This window comes from Theropithecus gelada, chromosome 2 (assembly GCF_003255815.1).
Source record: "Theropithecus gelada isolate Dixy chromosome 2, Tgel_1.0, whole genome shotgun sequence".
Lineage (NCBI taxonomy): Eukaryota > Metazoa > Chordata > Mammalia > Primates > Cercopithecidae > Theropithecus > Theropithecus gelada.
The window spans coordinates 12189626-12212783 of NC_037669.1; the positions used below are offsets into that span (position 1 = coordinate 12189626).

The following is a 23158-nucleotide window of genomic DNA, read 5'->3' on the forward strand; positions in this document are numbered from 1 at the left end:
TCACTTATCATTACAAATTGCAATAGAAAGTGTCAAGAGTATGTCTCATAGGATAAGTATTATTATGTGAAACATTTATTTTGAGGAGGATGCAGATAAAGAAATTAATTACAATTTTTTTATTTAGTTCAATCACCTCACGTTGGGGTGGGGAAACAGCATTAGAGGTTGAGTATCCCTAATCTGATAATCCAAAATCTGACATCTAAAATGCTCCAAAATTCACAACTCTTTGAGTGCTGACATGATACTCAAAGGAAATGCTCATTGGAACATTACAGATTTCAGATTTCTGGATTAGGGATGCTCAATCAGTAAGTATAAATATAAATACTACGAAATCCAAAACCTGAAACACTTCTAATTCTGAGCATTTCAGATAAGGGATGCCTATACTACTTTTTGATTTCCTCTATATAAATTAACCCTGGAACAATGACCTTTGCGTTCTGGCATTTACAGATTCCTCATTGAGGCTGCTAATTCCTTAATTACTCTAAAGAAAAATTCATCAGCCAAGAAACTCCAGACTCATGCTCGCAGGGCTCCCAATTATTTATATATGGCCTGATTTTTACATATTAATATCTAAGAATCATCAGATATTCAAAAATGCCTTCAGTATGAAAAAACGCAATGAAAAAGTGAAAAATAATTTTGAAAGAAACAGTGTTAATGTTGAAAATAAAAATGAAATATAAAATCTATAATTAGCATTTCTAGAGAGAATTGAGAAGTTATGTGCAACATTAAAATCATCAATATCATGCTGTGTGAAAGGAATAATGAGATATGAAAAATGAATTTGAAATTAAGAAAATATGATGGTTAAAATTTAAAGTTCTGTAGGAAGGTTGGAATATGTAAAGCTGAAGAAGAAATCCAGAATATAAAACAAAACCAAAGAGAAACTTAAATGTGTGCGTGTACATTGTGCCTCTTTAAAAATTGATTTGTATATATTTAAAATTGTAGGATGGAAGGAGAGTTTAGAATGTATTATTTAGATTTGTAAGAGTGAGGCAGTTAAAAAAAAAACCTTTATTGATGGATGGATGGATGGATGGATGGATGGATGAATGGAGTCTGGCTCTGTTGCCCAGGCTAGAGTGCAGTGGCATGATCTTGGCTCACTGCAGCCTCTTCCTCCTGGGTTTAAGCAATTTTCCTGCGTCAGCCTCCTGAGTAACTGAGATTACAGGCATCCATCACCATGCCTGGCTAATTTTTTGTATTTTTAGTAGAGATGGAATTTCACCATGTTGGACAGGCTGGTCTCGAGCTCCTGACCTCAGATGATCTGCCCACCTCAGGCTCCCAAAGTTCTGGGATTACAGGCGTGAGCTACCATGCCTGACCTAAAAAAAAAAAAAAGAAAACTGTATTAAAAAAATTATATTTATTTTGTGATGCTGGAAGGAATATGTGAATGTATTTGTATTTGAACTTTTTGATTATACCTGACAAATCTTACTCAAGTTTAAGTATTTAAAAAAAAAAAAAAAAAAGGCCAGGCGTGGTGGCTCACGCCTGTAATCCCAGCACTTTGGGAGGCCGAGGCGGGTGGGTCACGAGGTCAAGAGATTGAGACCATCCTGGCCAACATGGTGAAACCCTGTCTCTACTAAAAATACAAAAAATTAGCTGGTCGTGGTGGCAAGTGCCTGTAATCCCAGCTACTTGGGAGGCTGAGGCAGGAGAATCACTTGAACCCAGGAGGCAGAGGTTGCAGTGAGCTAAGATCACACCATTGCACTCCAGCCTACATATACAGTGTTTATATTTCTACATTAGTATATAGTCATGTCATAGGCCTTTACATTTACATTCATTCACCATTCACTCACTGACTCACCCATAGCGACATCGTTCTTGCAAGCTCCATTCATGGTAAGTGGCCTATACACATAAACAGCTTTTATATTTTACACTGGGGTGTCCAATCTTTTGGCTTCCCTGGCCACACTGGAAGAACAAGGATTGTCTTGGCCCATATATAAAATAAGTAACACTGATGACAGCTCGTAAGCTAAGAAAAAAAAAATTGCAAAAAGATTATGTAATGTTTTAAGAAAGTTCACGAATTTGTGTTGGGCCTCACTGAAAGCCACCTAGGCTGCACGCAGGCTGCAGGTTGGACAAGCTTGTTTTATACTGTATTTTTACTTAGTTTTTTGTGTTTAGACACACAAATACTATTGTTACAGTTGCCTATGGTATTCAGTACAGTAACATGCTATACAGGTTTGTAGCCCAGGTGTGTAGTAGACTATACCATTTAGGTTTGTGGAAGTACATTCAGTGATGTTCACACAAGGACAAAATCACCTAATGATGCATTTCTCAGAACATATCCCCAGCCGTACTATGTTGGCTGCCCCATCAGAACCATAGAAGTGTTGGAGAGAGAAGTAATCCTTAAAGAATTGGTTATGTAGAGAAAAATAATAAACAAAAAAATAATAACACTACAAAGAAAATGTTTACATTATTTTGCAGATTACCAAAACTGTTTCAGTTATTCTCTACTGATTTTTGAAGAAAATAAGTATTAAAAGAAATTATTCGTAAGCAAGAAGTATTACTGTTTGAGGCATTTTTTCCCTCTTTCATCTATATAATCTTTGTTAATTTTAGCGTTATGTGAAAATTCTTATAAAACTTTCAAAAGTTCTTTGGTTATATGTCATTTATTGACTTCTCTTGCACTGCCTGCTAGCTGATATGATTTGGCCGTGTCCCCACCCAAATCTCATTTTGAGTTGTAGCTTCCGTAAACCCCATGTGTCATGGAAGGGACCCAATGGGAGGTAATTGAATCATGGGGTCAGGTTTTTCCTGTGCTGTTCTCATGATAGTGAATAAGTCTCATGAGATCTGATGGATTTATAAAGGGCAGTTCCCCTGCACACGCTCTCTTGCCTGCCAACATGTAAGACATGCCTTTGTTCCTCCTTCGCCTTCTGCTGTGATTGAGGCCTCCTCAGCCATGTAGAACTGTGAGTCCCATTAAACCCCTCTTTTTCTTCATAAATGACCCAGTCTCGGTATTTCTTCATAGCAATATGAAAATGGACGAATACACTAGCTTTTTGACTACTGCCCATGTAAACAATAATGTGTTAAGCAGAAGCAAATCTTATCTAAGATGTTCAATATAAGTCAAAAGAAATACGTTATGTTGATGACTTACTAAATAGTAAGATTTCTTAGAAGGAAAACTTTTTGCATTATTTGTATTTACTTTACAGAGAAGTTAATTATATTTTCCATACCAGAAGAAAAATGGGGAAATAGCAACATGTTAGTTCTACTAAAAGAGTAGTCAACCTACAACAGTATGTTATTTTATTTAAATATTTAATCAAAAAATTTTTCTAACAATTACTGCATAATTATTTATTCTGTAAAGCTCTGCTTGCTTCTAGGGATAAAAGAGAATATAAGATAGATAAATTCTCGTTCTCAAAGATGTTACAGAGCTAAGAGATATTATATTAAACAAGCAGTTACACTTTTATATAATGGTAGTTAGGAGGGAATTACAGGGTGCAATGAGAGGGGATAACAGGGACTTGACCTGTCTTGGAGGTCAGTGAAAATGTGCTGGGTGAGCTAACTTGCTGTACTCTGAAGGAATGACAGGAATAACTTAGATGAAGGAGCAGAAGAGCCTCTTAGGGATGGCAAACAGAATGTTTAAGGCACCTGGATATTAACAGATTTCAATATATTTATTATCTGTTTTTACAGTTCTTTTGATTTGTATCATGACTTTAAGTTTTTTATTTGCTTGACATGAAAAAATGAGGAGACTGTCTTTTATATATGTATAACATTTACAAATAAAATATGTTATATGGAAAAATTGTAAGTTACTATATTCTCTGGCAGTATTGTCTGGTATATATGTCCACCTTAGTAAAAGGCTTTATCTACTTTGTAATTATACTTATGTATTGATCTGCCTTCTATCAGCTGGGAGACTTGAAAAATTAGAGTTTTGCTAGTGTTGTCTACAGGGAAGGAAAGTGGATTCTGCTTTTATTTATACCTGAGTGTTATTTCCAATGTTACAGAAATAAAAAGTCATGTGGTGAATTGTCTTAAATCAGCTAATTATAATTCTGTCTACCTTTACCTGGGTTGACTGTCCTTCTAAGCTGTATTTTCTAAAGAAACAGAGATTTTGCTTTGTGCATATGGACCTCAAATTCATTCTTTGCAGATAAGAAAACCGAAGCCTGAGAAGTTGGGGGACTTTTGCAAATTGAGTTAATTAAGTTGTTACTGGTTTTTTTCCCTCTTGCCTTGTTTTAGATTGGTTAAATACTGGTTCCTAAGTTAAGTTTCACAGGTGGAACAAAGTCAAACACTCTGAAACTAAGTGGACTTTCAGGCAGAAAACATAAACTTTATAAGTTTTACATAAAAGAAAAGCACATTTTAATGCTGCCTTCACAACCTCCTTTTACCCAACAGGAAGGAAATGTTCATAGATTTCAGCATTCCAGGCAGAGGTGAGTTATAGGACAGCAGGTATTTGCCTGACGGCCACTAGGTCCACAAGAATCACTGGAGGAACTAGTTCAGCTAGTAGTATTTGGTGTGTGCACTGGCAAAGACTAAAAGGTGTATTGGCAAGTTGTCTAAGAGAGAAGACCAAATGTTCTTGTCTTCATGGAGCTAAGTGGGTATAATCAGTCTCTTATTTTGAGTGGCTAGATCATCTTGGACTAGACTACACATGTAATGTTTAGATCACTGATATTTTCTGATTATGTTGCTAAATTGTACTGTATTTCAAACACAGCATTTATGCCTAGCCTAACTTCAGTCTTTACTCTATAATCAAGTTTTACTTGATTGCATTTATAATTTAAGTCTAGGCTTTCGACTAATTTAGGAAATGGCTTGGAAATACAGGAAGAAAGTCTAATTATAAAGGTACATTTGTTTTTTGTGGGGTCTGGGCCCCACAAAAGGTGTTTGTCTTGTAGGGTTCAATGAGTATTGCTCATCTCCACAGCACATAGCACTCTTACTACTTCCTGACTCGTTACATTGACGAACACTTATTCAGCACCTTAACCAATTTTGTATCTACTGTCTTTACTAATCATTTGTGACATGTGAACTTGGTCATTTTAAAGAAAAATCTAGGCCATCCAGCCTTCTATCTCTTTGTCTTCTCTCTCTGAGGAAGAGATAATTTTATATATATATATATTTGAGGCAGTTGGTGGTCTTAATTCTTTTCTCTTACTAAACTTCATGAGATGGTTTTGTTCTTCCCTATTACACTAGAATATTTTGTTTATAGGATTTGTTGTAGCTAAAGTCAATATTAAAAAATTCTTAGTGCATTTGTTTATATTGGCCATCATTAGAAACTTAGTATTGCATTTGGTCTTAGTTGTGACGAGCATCTTTTCCCCTGTAATTTTGGTCTTCATTGCTCCCTTTATTGATTTTGGAGTAAAGTGGTTGGTACTGTAGTTGTTTTATGGGCAAAGAGATAGATTACTAATTGGTATATTTGTGTTGGCAGGGATGGAAAGTGATCGGGGAAAAGAAATACCCTGTTCCCACCCACATTACTATATATATCAGAATCTAGAGGACTGTACATGTGTCGTTTTGGAAAATGGTATTTATTGTTTTTCTATTCTGAAGGAAGGAAAGCTTGATAGTTCTCTTGGTCAGTGTGGATATACAAAAATTAGAGCAAAAAGCAGTTGACTACAACCTACTATTAGGAAGATCTTTATTCTTTAAAAGTTATTCTTTAAAGGATGTATATAGTCATTATGAATGGTGTAAGTACGTTTGAATTTTTTTATTTTGAATGGCTTAATCTTGTACTAAGTCAGATCATTTAAAAACTATATATCTGAACTTTTTTTTTTAACTTCTTTCCCACTAATATTTTTGGTTTATAGAACTACAATATTATACTGGCAGCTTTTACTGTGGAATGAAGAAAAAAGAAAAAAAATTACATGAAATGCTTCTGTAATTATAAAATTGACAAAATTTTGCTCACTGCTTCTTACAAAGAAAACTTATGAGAAACTATCCCAGGATTAAGGCGCTGGAAGAATTTCTTCCAAGTTTGCTATATAAGAAGCAATGAACAGAATTATAGAATTCAAAATATTTAAGCAAATCATATATTTTTAGTATTTTATTGTTTGAAACTTATTAGCTATAGTTTTCTTAAGCTATGGTACCTTGAAAAGGTTTTCCCTTTTAATTTTGGAATTGAGGTTAATAAACAATTTGCTCCTTGTTTTGTAGGGAATGATTTTCAATGAATTCACTTTTGTTTCCCTTTTTAGTTTTTCCCCCTATGAATAGGACTATCAGTATGTTAAAGAGAACCAATACTAGCTTTTCTCCTGTGGAGCACAGTGATAAGCACATTTTTTCAATGACGTGTTTAGGATAGAAAGGGGTGGGGAGAAGGGAAGAGACAGGAATGTGAATGTATTATGTACTAAGAGAAGTGACAGGGATCACCCCCTCCTTTAGCCCTTTGCTGTTTTTTCCTCTTTGTTTTCTGCATCCTCAAGGTATGCATGCAACATCAGTCTCTCTTCATAAAATGCTGTCATAGTTTTGTAGACATTTCACATTAGCTTCTTTTGCAAGAGCCAGGTCTGCTTCATCTATCTTTCCATTTCATTAAAAACATAAATCGCCACAGGAATCTGTTGCCCCAATAATCTTTTCTGGTTCTAGTCTTATCTCAAAGCCCCGAGCGATATCATTGCTCTGTTCTCTTTTTTGGACTTGGTACTGTCAGCACAGTTTGAGAAATTGGATTTCCTTGCTACTTTCTGACTTCTCCCCAGGTTTGTTATTTTAACCCTCCTTCATCATCTTAAACTTTTTTGTAAACTAAGAAATGAGCTAAAGGCAATCCAAGTTTTTCTCAGATTCCCAAGTATTGTGCTCCTCAGAAAAGCCTTTCCACATCAGTAGATACTCCATTTGCCCCTTAACTACATGCGTGTCTAGTACCTTCTCCACAGTGTACTCTTCATTCTCTGACGAACTGTCAGCTGTGTGCTTGGTTTTCTTTCCCATGTTGCATTGTTCCACCTGAAGGACTAAGGCCACTGCATCCCAGATACCCCCAGTTTGTTCTTTCCCTCTGGGCTATCAGTAGTGGCCTCCCCTCCCGGGTCTAGGGCTTGGCAGACTGACCTTCATTTTCTTTTTGATTAAGATATATTTCAGTCAAGATTCAGTTAGGTAAATGTAAACCATGCTAGATAATTCAGTAGAAGGAACTTACTCAGAGAATCACTTTTAAAGGTGTTAGATGATCTGAGAGAATAGACAGGAGATGGTGAACCTGGACAATGGCAATTGTGGCAAGTTGCTGTTAGCTCTAGAAATGGAGGGACAAAGGAAAAAGAAAGTATTACTAGAGCCCACAGACAGGAGATAGTTGATGAGAGGAAGCAGCACTGATTTGTGTGAGAGGGTACCTCTGAAGAGATATAACTACTGCTATAGAGGATCCTAAAGCTGAGGGGTTAGGGGAGAAAGACCCTTGTTTCTCCTTCCTCCTGACTTCTGATTTCTACCGCTGACTCCCTTTAGCCAAACCTAACCAGAACCCAAAGACCTTTGTTTTGAAAGAGATTTCCACTGATTATTGAACTTTACATTGGCAATTTTTTTTTCTTCCCATACTTTAAGTCCATCCAGTGTCTTCTGGCCACATTTTCTTGTGATGAAAAATCTGCTTTTTATCTGGTTCCCTGAATGTAACGTACACTTTTAGGGGCTTGCTTTTAAGATTTCATCTTTATCACTTTTCATTTTTAATTTTTGAGTAGGTAATACATGTTCATGGTTCAAAATGCAAAAAGTATAGAGTGTACAATGAGATACCCTTGCCGTTTACATCTACCTGTCCCCTAGTTTCCGTTTCTGTAGCCATCCAGTGTACTTATTTTCATGAATTTTCCTTTCAGATGTATAATGCATATATAAGAAAAAAACCCCCATATTCTCAATTTAGACAAATGCTAGTATACTACACACACAGTTTTGTATCTCCGCTTTTCACTTAGATATCTTTCCCCATCAGCATAGAAAGAACACTGGTCATCACATTGGCTGTAGAGTATTTCACTCTTATGTGTATATCAAAATGTAATTAACCAGCCCCTTACTAATAGATACTTAGTTTTTGTTTCAATCTTTTGCTGTTACCAACAACTGTTTAATGAATTACCATGTATGAGCGGAATATGTACAAGGGTATTTGTATATCCTAGATGTATCCGAGGAGTAGAGTAAATTGCTTGATGAAAGAGTATAATTTATCAGTTATCATACATTTATACAAAGAATATAATTTGTCACTTTGGTAGATACTGCCAAATTTCCTCTGTAAAGGTTGAACCGGTTTACATTTTTGCCAGCAATGTAAGAGAGTAACAATTTTCTCACACCTTTGTTAACAGTGTTTTTTTTTGTTTTTGTTTTTTAATAATGGGAGATTTTAACACCCCACTGTCAATATTAGACAGATCAATGAGACAGAAGGTTAACAAGGATATCCAGGACTTGAACTCAGCTCTGCACCAAGCAGACCTAACAGACATCTACAGAACTCTCCACCCCAAATTGACAAAATATACATTCTTCTCAGCATCACATCACACTTATTCCAAAATTGACCACATAGTTGGAAGTAAAGCACTCCTCAGCAAATGTAAAAGAACAGAAATCACTATACTGTCTCTCAGACAACAGTGAAATCAAATTAGAACTCAGGATTAAGAAACTCACTCAAACCGCTCAACTACATGGAAACTGAACAACCTGCTCCTGAATGACTACTGGGTACATAACAAAATGAAGGCAGAAATAAAGATGTTCTTTGAAACCAATGAGAACAAAGACACAACATACCAGAATCTCTGGGACACATTTAAAGCAATGTGTAGAGGGAAATTTATAGCACTAAATGTCCACAAGAGAAAGCAGGAAAGATCTAAAATTGACACCCCAACATCACAATTAAAAGAACTAGAGAAGCAAGAGCAAACACGTTCAAAAGCTAGCAGAAGCCAAGAAATAACTAAGATCAGAGCAGAACTGGAGGAGATAGAGACATAAAAAAATCCCTCAAAAAAATCAATGAATCCAGGAGCTGGTTTTTTGAAAAGATCAACAAAATTGACAGACCGCTAGCAAGACTAATAAGAAAAGAGAGAAGAATAAAATAAACGCAATAAAAAATGATAAAGGGGATATCACCACCGATCCCACAGAAATACAAACTACCATCGGAGAATACTATAACCACCTCTATGCAAATAAACTAGAAAATCTAGAAGAAATGGATAATTTCCTGGACACATACACCCTCCCAAGGCTAAGACGGGAAGAAGCTGAATCCCTGAATACACCAAAAACAGGCTCTGAAATTGAGGCAATAATTAATAGCCTACCAACCAAAAAGAGTTCAGGACCAGACGGATTCACAGCCGAATTCTACCAGAGGTACAAAGAGGAGCTGGTACCATTCCTTCTGAAACTATTCCAATCACCAGAAAAAGAGGGAATCCTCCCTAACTCTTTTTATGAGGCCAGCATCATCCTGATACCAAAGCCTGGCAGAGACACAACAAAAAGAGAATTTTAAACCAATATCCCTGATGAACATTGATGCAAAAATCCTCAATAAAATACCAGCAAACCAAATCCAGCAGCACATCAAAAAGCTTATCCACCACAATCAAGTTGGCTTTATCTCTGGGATGCGAGGCTTGTTCACCATAAGCAAATCAATAAACTTAATCCATCATATAAACAGAACCAAAGACAAAAACCACATGATTATCTCAATAGATGCAGAAAAGGCCTTTTACAAAATTCAACAGCCTTTCATGCTAAAAACTCTCAATAAACTAGGTATTGATGGAACCTGTCTCAAAATAATAAGAGCTATTTATCACAAACCCACAGCCATTATCATACTGAATAGGCAAAGACTGGAAGCATTCCCTTTGAAAACTGACACAAGACAGGGATACCTTCTCTCACCACTCCTATTCAACATAGTGTTGGAAGATCTGGCCAGGGCAATAAGGCAAGAGAAAGAAAGAAAGCGTATTCAATTAGGAAAAGAAGTCAAATTGTCCCTGTTTGCAGATGACATGATTGTATATTTAGAAAACCCCATCGTCTCAGCCCCAAATCTCCTTAAGCTGATAAGCAACCTCATCAGAGTATCAGGATACAAAATCAATGTACAAAAATCACAAGCATTCCTATACACCAGTAACAGACAAACAGAGAGCCAAATCATGAGTGAACTCCCATTCACAATTGCTTCAAAGGGAATAAAATACCTGGGAATCCAACTTACAAGGGATGTGAAGGACCTCTTCAAGAAAAACTACAAACCACTGCTCAACGAAATAAAAGAGGACACAAACAAATGGAAAAACATTCCATGCTCATGGATAGGAAGAATCAATATTGTGAAAATGGCCATACTTCCCAAGGTAATTTATAGATTCAATGCCATCCCCATTAAGCTACCAATGACTTTCTTCACAGAATTGGAAAAAACTACTTTAAAGTTCATATGGAACCACAAAAGAGCCTGCATTGCCAAGACAATCCTAAGCCAAAAGAACAAAGCTGGAGGCATCACACTACCTGACTTCAAACTATACTACAAGGCTACAGTAACCAAAACATCATGGTACTGGTACCAAAACAGAGATACAGAGTAGTGGAACAGAACAGAGCCCTCAGAAATAACATCACACATCTACAACCATCTGATTTTGACAAACCTGACAAAAATAGGAAATGGGGAAAGGTTTCCCTATTTAATAAATGGTGCTGGGAAAACTGGCTAGTCATATGTAGAAAGCTGAAACTGGATCCCTTCCTTACACCTTATACAAAAATTAATTCAAGATGGATTAAAGACTTAAATGTTAGACCTAAAACCATAAAAACCCTAGAAGAAAACGTAGGCAATACCATTCAGGTCATAGGCATGGGCAAGGACTTCATGACTAAAACACCAAAAGCAATGGCAACAGAAGCCAAAATTGACAAATGGGATCTAATTAAATTAAAGAGCTTCTGCACGGCAAAAGAAACTACCATCAGAGTGAACAGGCAACCTGCAGAATGGGAGAAAATTTTTACAATCTACGCATCTGACAAAGGGCTAATATCCAGAATCAACAAAGAACTTAAAAATCAACCCCATCAGAAAGTGAGTAAGGATATGAACAGTGTGGTGATTCCTCAAGGATCTAGAACTAGAAATACCATTTGACCCAGCCATCCTATTACTGGGTATATACCCAAAGGATTATAAATCATGCTGCTATAAAGACACACACACACGTATGTTTATTGCGGCACTATTCACAATAGCAAAGACTTGGAACCAAACCAAATGTCCATCAATGATAGACTGGATTAAGAAAATGTGGCACATACACACCATGGAAAACTATGCAGCCATAAAAAAGGATGAGTTCATGTCCTTTCTAGGGACACAGATGAAGCTGGAAACCATCATTCTGAACAAACTGTCGCAAGGAGAGAAAACCAAACACCGCATGTTCTCACTCATAGGTGGGAATTGAATAATGAGAACACTTGGACACAGGGTGGGGAATATCACACACCGGTTCCTGGGGTGGGGTGGGGAGAGTGGGGAGGGATAGCATTAGGAGATATACCTAGTGTAAATGACGAGTTAATGGGTGCAGCACACAAACATGGCACATGTATACATATGTAACAAACCTGCATGTTGTGCACATGCACCCTAGAACTTGAAGTATAATAATAAAAAAAACTTTATTATGACAATTTTCAAATATACCTGAAAGTAAAAGTAGTAGAAGCAACTATCACCCAGCTTCAACAGTTACCGGTATATTGTCAATCTTGTTTCAGGTATATTTTCCCACTCCTTACCCACTGCTAGTTATCTTTTTTTATGTAAAGCTTTATTAAACAGTGTAAATTCCATATAATTCACCCACTGTCAGTTTATATTTCAGTGATTTTTTGGTAAGTTTTATAGAGTTATGCAACCATTACCACAATCCAGTTTTTCATTTTCATTGCCCCAGAAAGCTCCCTCATGCACATTTGCAGTCAGTCCCCAGTGCCTACCCAGTCCAAGGCAACTACTGCTCTGCTTTCTGTCTCTATAGAGTTGTTATTTCTAGACATTTCATATAAATGATATCATACAATATGTAGTCTTTTGGATACTTTCACTTAGAGCAAGTGAAAATATTGAAAAATAGTTCACTTTTTGTGAAATAGTCATGTAAAATAGTCTTTTAAATGACTATTTTTCGCTTAGAATAATGTTCTTGAGGTTTACCTATGTTATAGCGTTTATCAGTAGCTCATTCCTTTTTTGCTGCATAGATTTCAGTATATGGATATATTACATTTTATTTGTGCATTCAGGAATTGATGGCTGCTCAGATTACTTCCAGTTTTGGGCTATGACATGTGTGTTTGTGTTTTAATATGGCCACATCTTTTCATTTCTTTTAGGTAGATACCTAGGCATAGAATTGTCAGATGTATGATTAGTTTATGTTTAGCGTGTTGTAAAACTCTTACTCTATATCCAAAGTGACTGTACGATTAAAATTCTAACCAATTTCCTACTGAGGTAGCAGTTTCTTTACATCTTCACTAATACGTTTTTATCTTTTTCATAATAACCATTCTAATGGTTGTACAGTAGAATCTCATTTTAGTTTTAATTTGCATTTCCTCAGTGCTGTCGTTGGTAAGCATCTTTTTGTGTGCTTTGCTATTTTATATTTTCTTTGACAAAATCTATCAATTTTTTTGATCATTTTTAAATTGTATTATTTGTCATCTTACTGAGCTCTAAGAATTCTTTATGTATTCTGGATATACACTCTTTATCAGATACATGATTTTTGATTTATCCCACTATATCTTGTCTTTTCATTTTCTTATTGGTGTCTTTTGAAGTTTATTGCTGGTTTTAAGAAATTTGGTTGTAATGTGTTTTGTGTCATTTTCTTCATGTTTCTTGATTTTAAGCTTCTTGGATCTGTGGGCTTATAATTTTTGTCAACTTTTGGAAATTTCCTCAAAAAACTTTTTTTAGAAACCACTATTATGTTTTTCTTCAGGGATGCTACCTGAAGGGGAACAACAGCTGTCCTGCAGCTCATTAATAGCTCTAGTTGTTTTTTGTCTTTCTCTTTTATTTTAAATAGTTTTCTATTGCTATACCTTTGTTTTCCCATTATAATATTATCTTCTATAATGTCAAATTTGCTGTTAATACCATACAATGTATTTTTCATTTCAGACATGTTTTTTACGTGCAAAAGCTTGATGAAGTTCTTTTGTTTCTTCCATTTATTTACTTAACATGGTTAATCTTTTCTCTACCACTGGGGTTCACAAACTATGGCCCATGGGCCAAATCCTAAAATAATATCTGGCAATTCAGTCTCTAAACCCAACATATAGTGCAAGAATTTGAAGCCAGTGGTGCACTGAATATCATGATAGCAACAACAAAACCCATATTCAGTTTAACTTCTGATTGGTTTTACTCATATGCTCCACAATAAAGCCCTAGCAGAAGAAAAGACATGCCTCTTTCTAGTCATAAATGCTGTTTACCTCAACCTCCACTGTCTTTTTTTTTTTTTTTTTTAAATAGTAATTTCAACTTTTAGTTTAGATTCTGGGAGTATGTGTGCCAGTTTGTTGCATGGGTATACTGCTGAGGTTTGGGATATGAATGATCCCATAACCCAGTGGTAAACATAGTAACCATTAGTTATTTTTTAAATCCTACCCCCTGCCCCACTAGTAGTCTCCAGTGTCTGTTGTGCCATCTTTATGTCCATGAGTACAAAATGTTTAACTCCCACTTATAAGTGAGAACATGTGTTATTTGGTTTTCTGTTCATGCGTTAATTCACTTAGGATAATGGCCTTATATAATGAAGCCCAGCTTTCAAAAACGAGAAATTATAGACACATTTAAAAAAAAAAAAAGAGAGAACCACTATTAAGAGATAAAGCAATCAGTAGAGCCAGATCCAGATATAAAGGCTATTGTGGAAAAGACAGAATACATTTGAGCAGATTGGAAATTTCGGCACAGAGATGGAAACGTTAGGGAAGATTCAAATGGAAATTCTGGAAATACACACAGTAACAGATGAAGAATGGCTAAGACCTTCAGATTCCTTAGTAGACTTAATGCAGCTAAAGAAAGAATGAACCTTGAATGTAGATTCATAGAAATACTCAAACTAAAAGGCAAGGAGAAACAGAACAGAGTGTCTAAGAATTTAGGAAAATCTAAAACTGTCTACTAGAATCTCAGAAGATAAAATGAGGCAGAATAATATTGACAAAATAATGGCATGAATTTTCTTAAAATAATGAAAAGGATCCAGCTACAGAAACTAGAACACAAGTAGGTCAAAGTAACAAGAGAAAAAGACATTATCCAAAGAAGAGTGAAGATAATGTGTAGCAGACTTCTCTTCAGAAATTACAAGCCAAAACACAATGAAGTGACAATTTTAAAGTGATGAAAGAAAAAAGAAGTATTAACTTTTTTTTTTTTTTTTTTTGAAATGGAGTCTTGCTCAGTCTCCCAGGGTAGAGTGCATTGGTGCCATCTTGGCTCACTGCAACCTCTGCCTCTCAGGTTCAAACAATTCTCCTGCCTCAGTCTCCCAGGTAGCTGGGATTACAGGTGCCCGCCACTATGTCTCGCTAATTTTTATATTTTTAGTAGAGACGGGATTTTGTCATGTTGGCCAGGCTGGTCTCAAACTCCTGACCTTAGGTAATCTACCCGCCTCGGCCTCTGCTGGGATTACAGGCATGAGCCATCACACCTGGCCAGACTTTCAGTTTGAGAAAATATATTTCTAAAGTAAAAGAGAGAGATGCATCTAGAGAGATGTATCTAATCAAAAACTGAGGTAATTCATTTCTGGCAGGCCTGAACTACAAAAAACGTTAAAGGGAGTTCCATAAGCAGCACCAGATGCTAGATAGAAATTTGGATGTATCTAAGGAAATAGAGCTGAAAATGGTAAATAAAAACTGAAGATAAATATCAAATTAAATTTTTCTGATTTTTAAACACTGTAAAACATAACTGATGGTCTAAAGCAGGGGCTGACAAAACAGTTTTTAAAAGGGCTATTTTAGACTCATGGACCCTAGTGTCTCTGTTTGTAACTACTCACCTTTGCTCTTGTAGCAAGAAAGCAGCCATAAACACTACACAAATGAATCGATAGGGTTGTGTTTCAACACAGTTTTTATAGAAACTGGCAGGCAGCCTTTGGGCCATATATTCCAGATGCCAGGAATAAAGCAAAAATTGTAGTGAAATATTATTGGTTTGTAGCATATTTAAAATCAAATGAATGACAAAAATAGCACATAGGTTATTATACCTAAAGCACCATAATATTATTTGAGATTAGGCTGGGATTTTTCAAGACATATATATTTGTAAACTCTGGAGTAACTGCTAAAAACAAGTGGATGTGTTAAGCCAAAGTGGACACTAAATGGAATCTTAAAATTGCTCAGTCCCAAAGAAGGTGAAAGAGGTCAAACAGAACAATGAATAAACAGAACAAAGGAACCTATTAAGATGATAGGTTTTAATCTAAGCATATCAAAAATTACGTAAAATTTAGCCACGCACGGTGGCTCACGCCTATAATCCCAGCACTTTGGAAGGCCAAGGCGGGCAGATTACTTCAGGTCAGAAGTTCGAGACCAGCCTGGCCAACATTGTGAAACCCTGTCTCTACTAAAAATACCAAAAATTAGCCGGGTGTGTTGGTACATGCCTGTAATCCCAGCTACTCGGGAGACTGAGGCACAAGAATTGCTTGAACCCAGGAGGTGGAGGTAGCAGTGAGCTGAGTCACACCACTGCACTCCAGCCTGAGCAAGAGAGCAAGACTCAATTTCAGAAAACAAACATAAATTACATAAAATTCAAATGGTCTGTGCCTATTAAAGACAGGAATTCGGTTGACAGAAAAGCAAGGTCTAGCTAACAGATAACATATCCATGCCCCCATGCCCTTTTTTAGATAAACAGATACATACATTTTTCCACCCTGCTTTTTTTTACTTAGTAGTATATCTTGGAGATCACTCCACAGTGATAGACTATTCCAAATCCATTTTTTACAATTTATAGTATTCTGTGGATTCTATGAATTCTATTGTGTTGATGTAGCATAGTTTAGTCAATTTGTCCTCTACTGGTATGCATTTGGGTCGTTTACATTCTTTTCCTGTTATAAATAGTGCTATGGTTAATATCCTTTTGGGTACCTCTTTTTGAATTTTTGCCAGATTTTGGGGGTAGGTTCCTAAATTGTAATGTTGCTAAATATGCCCAGTGTTCCTTCCATAGTGCTTGTACCATTTTGCATTACTACCCACAAAATCTGGCCTTGTATACCTCTGACCTCGTCACAATTTATTCTGTCAATCTTTTGATTTTTTGACTGAACTAATAATGAGAAATGGCATCTTGGTGTATTTTTAATTTGTATTTTTCTTACTGTGACTGAAGTTTGAATATCTTTTTCTCACATCCTTTGGTATGCTTTATCCCCCCAAAACTCATATTGCAATTTAATTGGAATTGTAACAGCATTAAGAGGTGGGACCTTTGAGAGGTGATTAGGCCATGAGGGCCTGCCCCCTCATAGGTGGGATTAATGCTGTTATAAAAGGGTGAGTTTGGCCTCTTTTTGCCGCTTGGGCCTTCCACCTTCTGCCATGTAATGATCTAGCCTTCCTCCTCTCCAGAGGATGTAGCATTCACCGTACCATCTTCTCAGAAGAGAAGGGCCTCACCAGACACTAAACCTGTTGGCGCTCTGATGAGCTGCCAGAATGGGAGTCAAGTAAGTTTCTCTTCATTATAAATTACTCAGTCTCAGGTATTCTGTTACAGCTGCACAAATGGACTAGGATGTTCTTGAAGACCATTTGTGTTTGATTTTCCACGAGCTATCTGAGTATATGTCAATCCTATTTCCTATAAATTAGTTGGACTTTTTCTTCTCATTATTGTTATAGGGATGTTAAGCTCTTCCTGTGGTGTAAGTTAAAAATGTATGTTTTTTCATTTATCTTTTTTTTTTTTTTTTTGGAAGACAGAGTCTTACTCTGTCGCCCAGGTTGGATTGCAGTGGTGTGATCTTGGCTCACTGCAACCTCCACCTCCTGGGTTCAAGCAATTCTCCTGCCTCAGCCTCAGGAGTAGCTGACATTACACATGTGTGCAGCTACCCCCAGCTAATTGTATTTTTTGTAAAGACAAGGTTTCATCATGTTGGCCAGGCTGGTCTCAAACTCCTGACCTCAACTGATCTGCCCGCCTCGGCCTCACACCTCAGTCCCAGAGTGCTGGGATTACAGGTGTGAGCCTCTGGGCTCGGCCCTTTTTTTCATTCATCTTTTGCTTTGCATGTGGTGATAATTTGTTTAATGCTTTTTTAAGCCATGTAGATTTTTAAAATGTAATTAAAATATATTAATGTTCCCCTATTGCTTCTGAGTTTCTTATCATAGCTAAGAAACATTTCTCAGTAACCAAGTTATATAAGGATTTTTTTCCTGATATTTGTGCTGTATAATTTTTAACATTTGGCTTTCCAGTATGAAGAAGTGAATTTTTCCCTGATTTGAGATGAGATGCTATTTTTATCATATACTAAATTTTCACATACAATTGTCTCTTTTTGGATTTTCTATTTTGTTTCATTAGCCTATTTGTCTGTTCGTGTGCCAACACAATGTTGATTTAATTATAGAGGCTTTACAAAATGTAATATTGGCTAGTCCCTTTTCATTTCTCTTGTTGTTTCATGTTTCCTAGATACTCAATGTTGTAATGAAATTGTCTACCCCCAGAAAAACTTGAAGATACTTTTACTGTATGTAAATGTGTAAATTAGTTAAGGGGAATTTAGCTCTTAACTTATTGAGGTATACACTTTATATACTTTATCTTCCTCCGGTAAAATGACATTGGAACACTAATGCTGAATGAATGCTTATATGTTATTGATGTCATGTGTTTTTGCTCTATTTTTGAAGCCCAGATGAGATTATTTTTATTAGTACTTCAAATTGCCAAAATTCTTTAGCCTATATATTTACTGATTTGCATCTTGGACCTTTCTTTCCAATTTAATTTCCCATGTTTTTGTAAACAATCTATATCTTTCTCTGTTTATCCACTGCTCTTTATTGGTATTTTATAGTTTATTATGATTAGCTAGATGTATAATTATTCTATTTATCTCTGTTCGCATTTTCTGGGCTCTCCTGAATCTATGGATTTGGATTTTTCATCAGTTGTGAAAAATTCTTGTCCAGTTAATGTCTTAGCCACATTTCTTATTTCCCTTTTAGAACTATGATTAAACATGTGTACTCCACCTCTGTGTTCCTTAATTCTTGCTTCTTGTGTTTTCCATTTCTTTTTCTTTCGGTAGGTACTCTGGATAATTTTTTCAGTGTACCAATTTTTTCTTCAGGTGTATCTAATCATCCATAAAATCTGCCTACTGACTTTTAATTTCAATGATTTTATTATTTCTGGAAGCATTTTGACTACTGATAATTTTACCTTGTTCTTTATATTTTCAATGTCATCATTTCTTAAACTATATAATAGCTTATTTTATACTCTCTATGATTTTAATAAAGTCTCTGTGACTGATGTTCTTTTGGCCTTGTTCATAGTGCTTTGTTTCCTTGTATGTTGTGGTTTTTATTGTTCTTATCATGATTATTTTTGTTTATATTGTGAGTTTGTATTGTCTAGAATAAATTTATCTGTGGTAATTGAAGCCTGGATTGAAAGAATTTGCATTTGTTTTTGTCAGGTGCCTGGAGATATTACTAGCTTGGGACCAGTATTAACTAAATTCTTCACTTGAGAATATTTTGACCATGTAGGTATATGAATTCAGGTCACAACCTACAAGAGAAGATTTTCAAAGTAGTTTTTTTTTTTTTTTCTACTTAGCTCCAAGTCCACACTGGCAGTTTTCCTTCCAGTCTAGAAATGTGGGGAAGAATATACTGGTGTAGCTATTTGAATTTGTAGCCAAGGCAAGCTCATTTTAATTGCTTTCAGAGGGAGAATTATTAAAGGTACCTAGTGACTCATACTATGGAAAATACAATGTACAGTTTCTTTAGTTTTGTCCGTACAGTAGTCTCCCCTCATCTGTGGATTCACTTTCTGCGGTTTTTTACCCATAGTTAACTATGGTCCAAAAATGTTAAATAGAATATTCCAGAAATAATACATTTTAAAATTACAGGCCATTCTGAGTAGCATGATGAAATCTCACACCATCCCAACTAGGATATGAATTATCCCTTTGTTTAGTGTATCTACACTGTATACGCTACCTGCCCATTAGTCATTTCGTAGCCCTCTAGGTTATCAGATCAACTATCATGAGTATCACAGTGTTTGTGTTTAAGTAACCTTTATTTTACTTAATAATGGCCTCAAAGCCAAGAGTAGTGATGCCGGTAATTCATATATGCCAAAGAGAAGCTATAAAGTGCTTCAGTTGAAAAGGTGAAAGTTCTCAACTTCAGAAAAAAAAATTGTATGCTGAGGTTGTTAAAATCTCACAGTGAGAACAAATTTCCTATCTCTGAAATTGTGAGAGACAAAGAAACTCATGCTAGTTTTATTGTCCCACCTCAAACTGCAAAATTTAAAGCCACACAGTGCATGTTAAGGTGCTTAATTAAGATGGAAAAGGCGTTACATTTGTGAGTGGGAGACATGAACAGGAACATGTTCAAATTGATGAAAATTGGGTTAGGTACTATCCGTGGTTTAAGCCATCCAGTGGAAGAGAAGGGGTCTGGTAATATCCCCTGTGGATAAGTGGGCACTTGTGTGTGTGTGTGTGTGTGTGTGTGTGTGTGTGTGTGTGAACAAAATGTTAACTTTTTCCTCCCTCAGTAAAGATGTTACTGAAGAAAGTATTTTGAAGATTAAGTGCACTGGAATAGTTGAGTATGTCAACGTTACCCACAATCAAATGCTCTTTGTTACTGAATAGAAATTTCTGTGAGATAACAAAGCTTCAGTTAGTATATATAGAAAAGTTGTTAAAAGTTGAGTGGTTTAAATAAAATGTGGGTAAAAGTTTATTATATTATTGTTTGACTCACATAGAGTAGACCTAATTTTCCTTTACTTAAATTGGTTAAGTGGATTTCTTTTATTTGGATGGTTAAGTATCATATTTAGTGGAATTTTCCTATGGTAGATAAATGCAGAAATCTTTCTTGTATTTTAGTATAAAAATTACTAATATGCTACAGAAATCCAAAAAAGAATAATAATTCTGGTTATCACTATCAAACACTCTATGTCTGTCTGTGTGTTTTAGGGAAGTCTGGTACTTTATTACCATTTGTAATACAGTCATATGCCACAGAATGACATTTTGGTCAATGACTGACCACATATATGACAGTGGTCCCATAAGATTATAATAGCGTACTTTTACTGTACCTTTTCTGTGTTTAGATACACAAATACTTAACCATTGTGTTACAGCTGCATATAACATTCAGTATACAAATGTGCTGAACAAGTTTGTAGCCTAAGAGCAATAGGCTGTATACTATATAGCTTAGAGGTATAGCAGGCTACACCAGCTAGGTTTGTATAAGCACACTCTGATGTTTGCATAATGACACAGTTGCCTAAGGATGCATTTCTCGAATGTATCCCTTTTAGTAAGTGATGCATAACTGTATATAGGAAAATATGGTCTGAATTCCTAGCATCCAAATGACAAAATCAGTTTGTTTCATAAATAGGGACTTTAGTAGTACTCTGGTTATTTGCTTGCATAGCAAATAGGAAGATACTGATTGATGAAAGGCAAATAAGTATGATTATGTATCATAGATTTTTTTAAAAATTCAAAACACATATCATTTAGCATGTATTTGTCCTACTACAAATTATGTTTGTCTGTATATACAGTTGACAATGCAGGAGTTGGGGTGCTGACCACCCTCCCCCATGCAGTCATATTCACATATAACTTTTGACTCCCCCAGAATTTAAGTACTAATAGCCTTCTGTTGGTAGGGAGCCTTACCAATAATATAGAGTGTTGGTGCACACACATTTTGTATGTTATATGTATAATACACTGAATTCTTATAATAAAGGAAGCTAGAGAGTAAGTGTTATTAAGAAAACCATAAAGAAAAGAAAATATATTCATTCTTAAGTGGAAGAGGATCATTATAAAGGTCTTCATCCTTGTTTTCATGTTGAATTTGCTGAGGAAGAGGAAGAAGAGGGGTTAATCTTGCCGTCTCAGGGTTAGCAGAAGTCTGAGTTTGTTTATAAGTAGACCTGCACAGTTTAAATCCGCGTTATTCAAGGGGGAACTGTAAATCATTTTGTTTGGGAATATCCTGGATAATTATTTCAATTTAGGTAAATGAACTGTACATAACTTATAATTTGGACTCAAATTTTTTATAAATGTATAAACTATTAACATATTAAAACATGGTAAAAATGTATTAAACACATTTATTGTAGAAACATATTAAACATGTTCAACATGAAAAACTGATAAATATTATGATACAATAATAAATTTTTGGAAAGAAATCTTTTGATGAGTTTAATCAGATATTTTAAAAAAATCTTTACAGTTTAAGAATAATTGGTCTGTTACATTTCAACAAAATTGACATATGTATAGCTGAGCAGAACAAACTTCTGAAGATCTTGTGTTTCCTCATAGATTGTTGAAGAAAATCTGGATGGTGACATGTTAATAAATAATGGTTGTACTATGTTATTAATCAGCAAATACCTATAGCACTAAGTGCCAGGAATTATGCCAAGTGCTTTTCAAGAGGTGGTTACTAATATTATTACTTGTGTTTTATAAATAAAGAAACTGAAGCATTGAGATATTAAGTAACTTGCCCAGGGATACTCATCAATTAAGTAGTGGAGCTGAGATTCAAACCTAAACAGCTAGACCATGGGTCTGTAAAGGACCAGATACTAAACATTATAGGCTCTCTGCCTACAATAGGTCTGTGTTGTCACTGGTCAACTCTACCATTGTGGTATGAAAGCAGCTATAGTCAATATGTAAATAAATGGATATGACTGTGTTCCAATAATACCTTATATATTAGCACTGATCATTGTATTTCATGTAATTTTCACCCACCATGAAATACTATTCTTTTGACTTAAAAAAATTTAAATATGGCTAACCATTCATATCTCATGTACTGTACAAAAACTGGCCTTCCTCGGGCCAGATTTGGCCTGTGAGCAGTAGTTTACTAGCCTTGCTGTAGGCTGTTACTTATTATGGGCTTCTACTTTATACTATTTTGGACTCATTCAGTCTGCACCCTACAGAGTTTTCTTCCATAAGGAGGGCTATACAAGTTGATCTCTAAACATTTAGTTGATTATTTATAGAGTCAATAGGAAATACAACAGGTTGGAAACAAGAGGTTTCTAATTCTACATATATTTCAGTTTCTTATAGTAATTTCAGTCTTTTCTTACTTCATAAGTACTTGCTGTCTTCCTTAAAACTTCCTCTAAGGAAAAGGTTTGATGTGTTTTGCCTTTATTTACTGTTACTTTGCATGTGGTTTTTCTCTCTTTAATATCATTATCATGGAGTTGGACCATGTTATTTAGGTAACTGGTAGTGGGGTATGCACACTACCATCTGTGCTTTAGATGGTACAGTCCAAACAGCAGTTTGTAAAGTTGGTGGGTAGTGGGTTCATTTCTGTTTTAGGAACATAATAACTGCTGTGTTGAACATGGATTTTGAGTAAGTATGGAATGTCTAGAGTGGAGGTCCATTAGATGTTTAAAGATGAGATAGATGTGAATTAGTGCTTTGTTACTAGGAATAGAGAAGACTCCAGAGGCACTTTTTGGTGGGCTTGTTTTATACTTATTAATAGTAAAATGAAAAATTACAAAAGGATTAATAACAAAAAATAATTCTGC

The 23158-nt window shown here is 35.5% G+C and overlaps 2 protein-coding genes and 1 pseudogene across 7 annotated transcripts in view; 1 reads left to right on the forward strand and 2 right to left on the reverse strand.

The window, feature by feature from the left end:
* The window catches only part of CGGBP1 (CGG triplet repeat binding protein 1), a 95281-nt gene that overhangs the window by 35832 nt on the left and 36291 nt on the right, over positions 1-23158 (reverse strand). The gene's annotated exons all lie outside the window — the stretch shown is intronic.
* Positions 1-23158, forward strand: part of ZNF654 (zinc finger protein 654) — an 82834-nt gene that overhangs the window by 28596 nt on the left and 31080 nt on the right. The gene's annotated exons all lie outside the window — the stretch shown is intronic.
* On the reverse strand, positions 6531-7092 carry LOC112618333 (annotated as a pseudogene).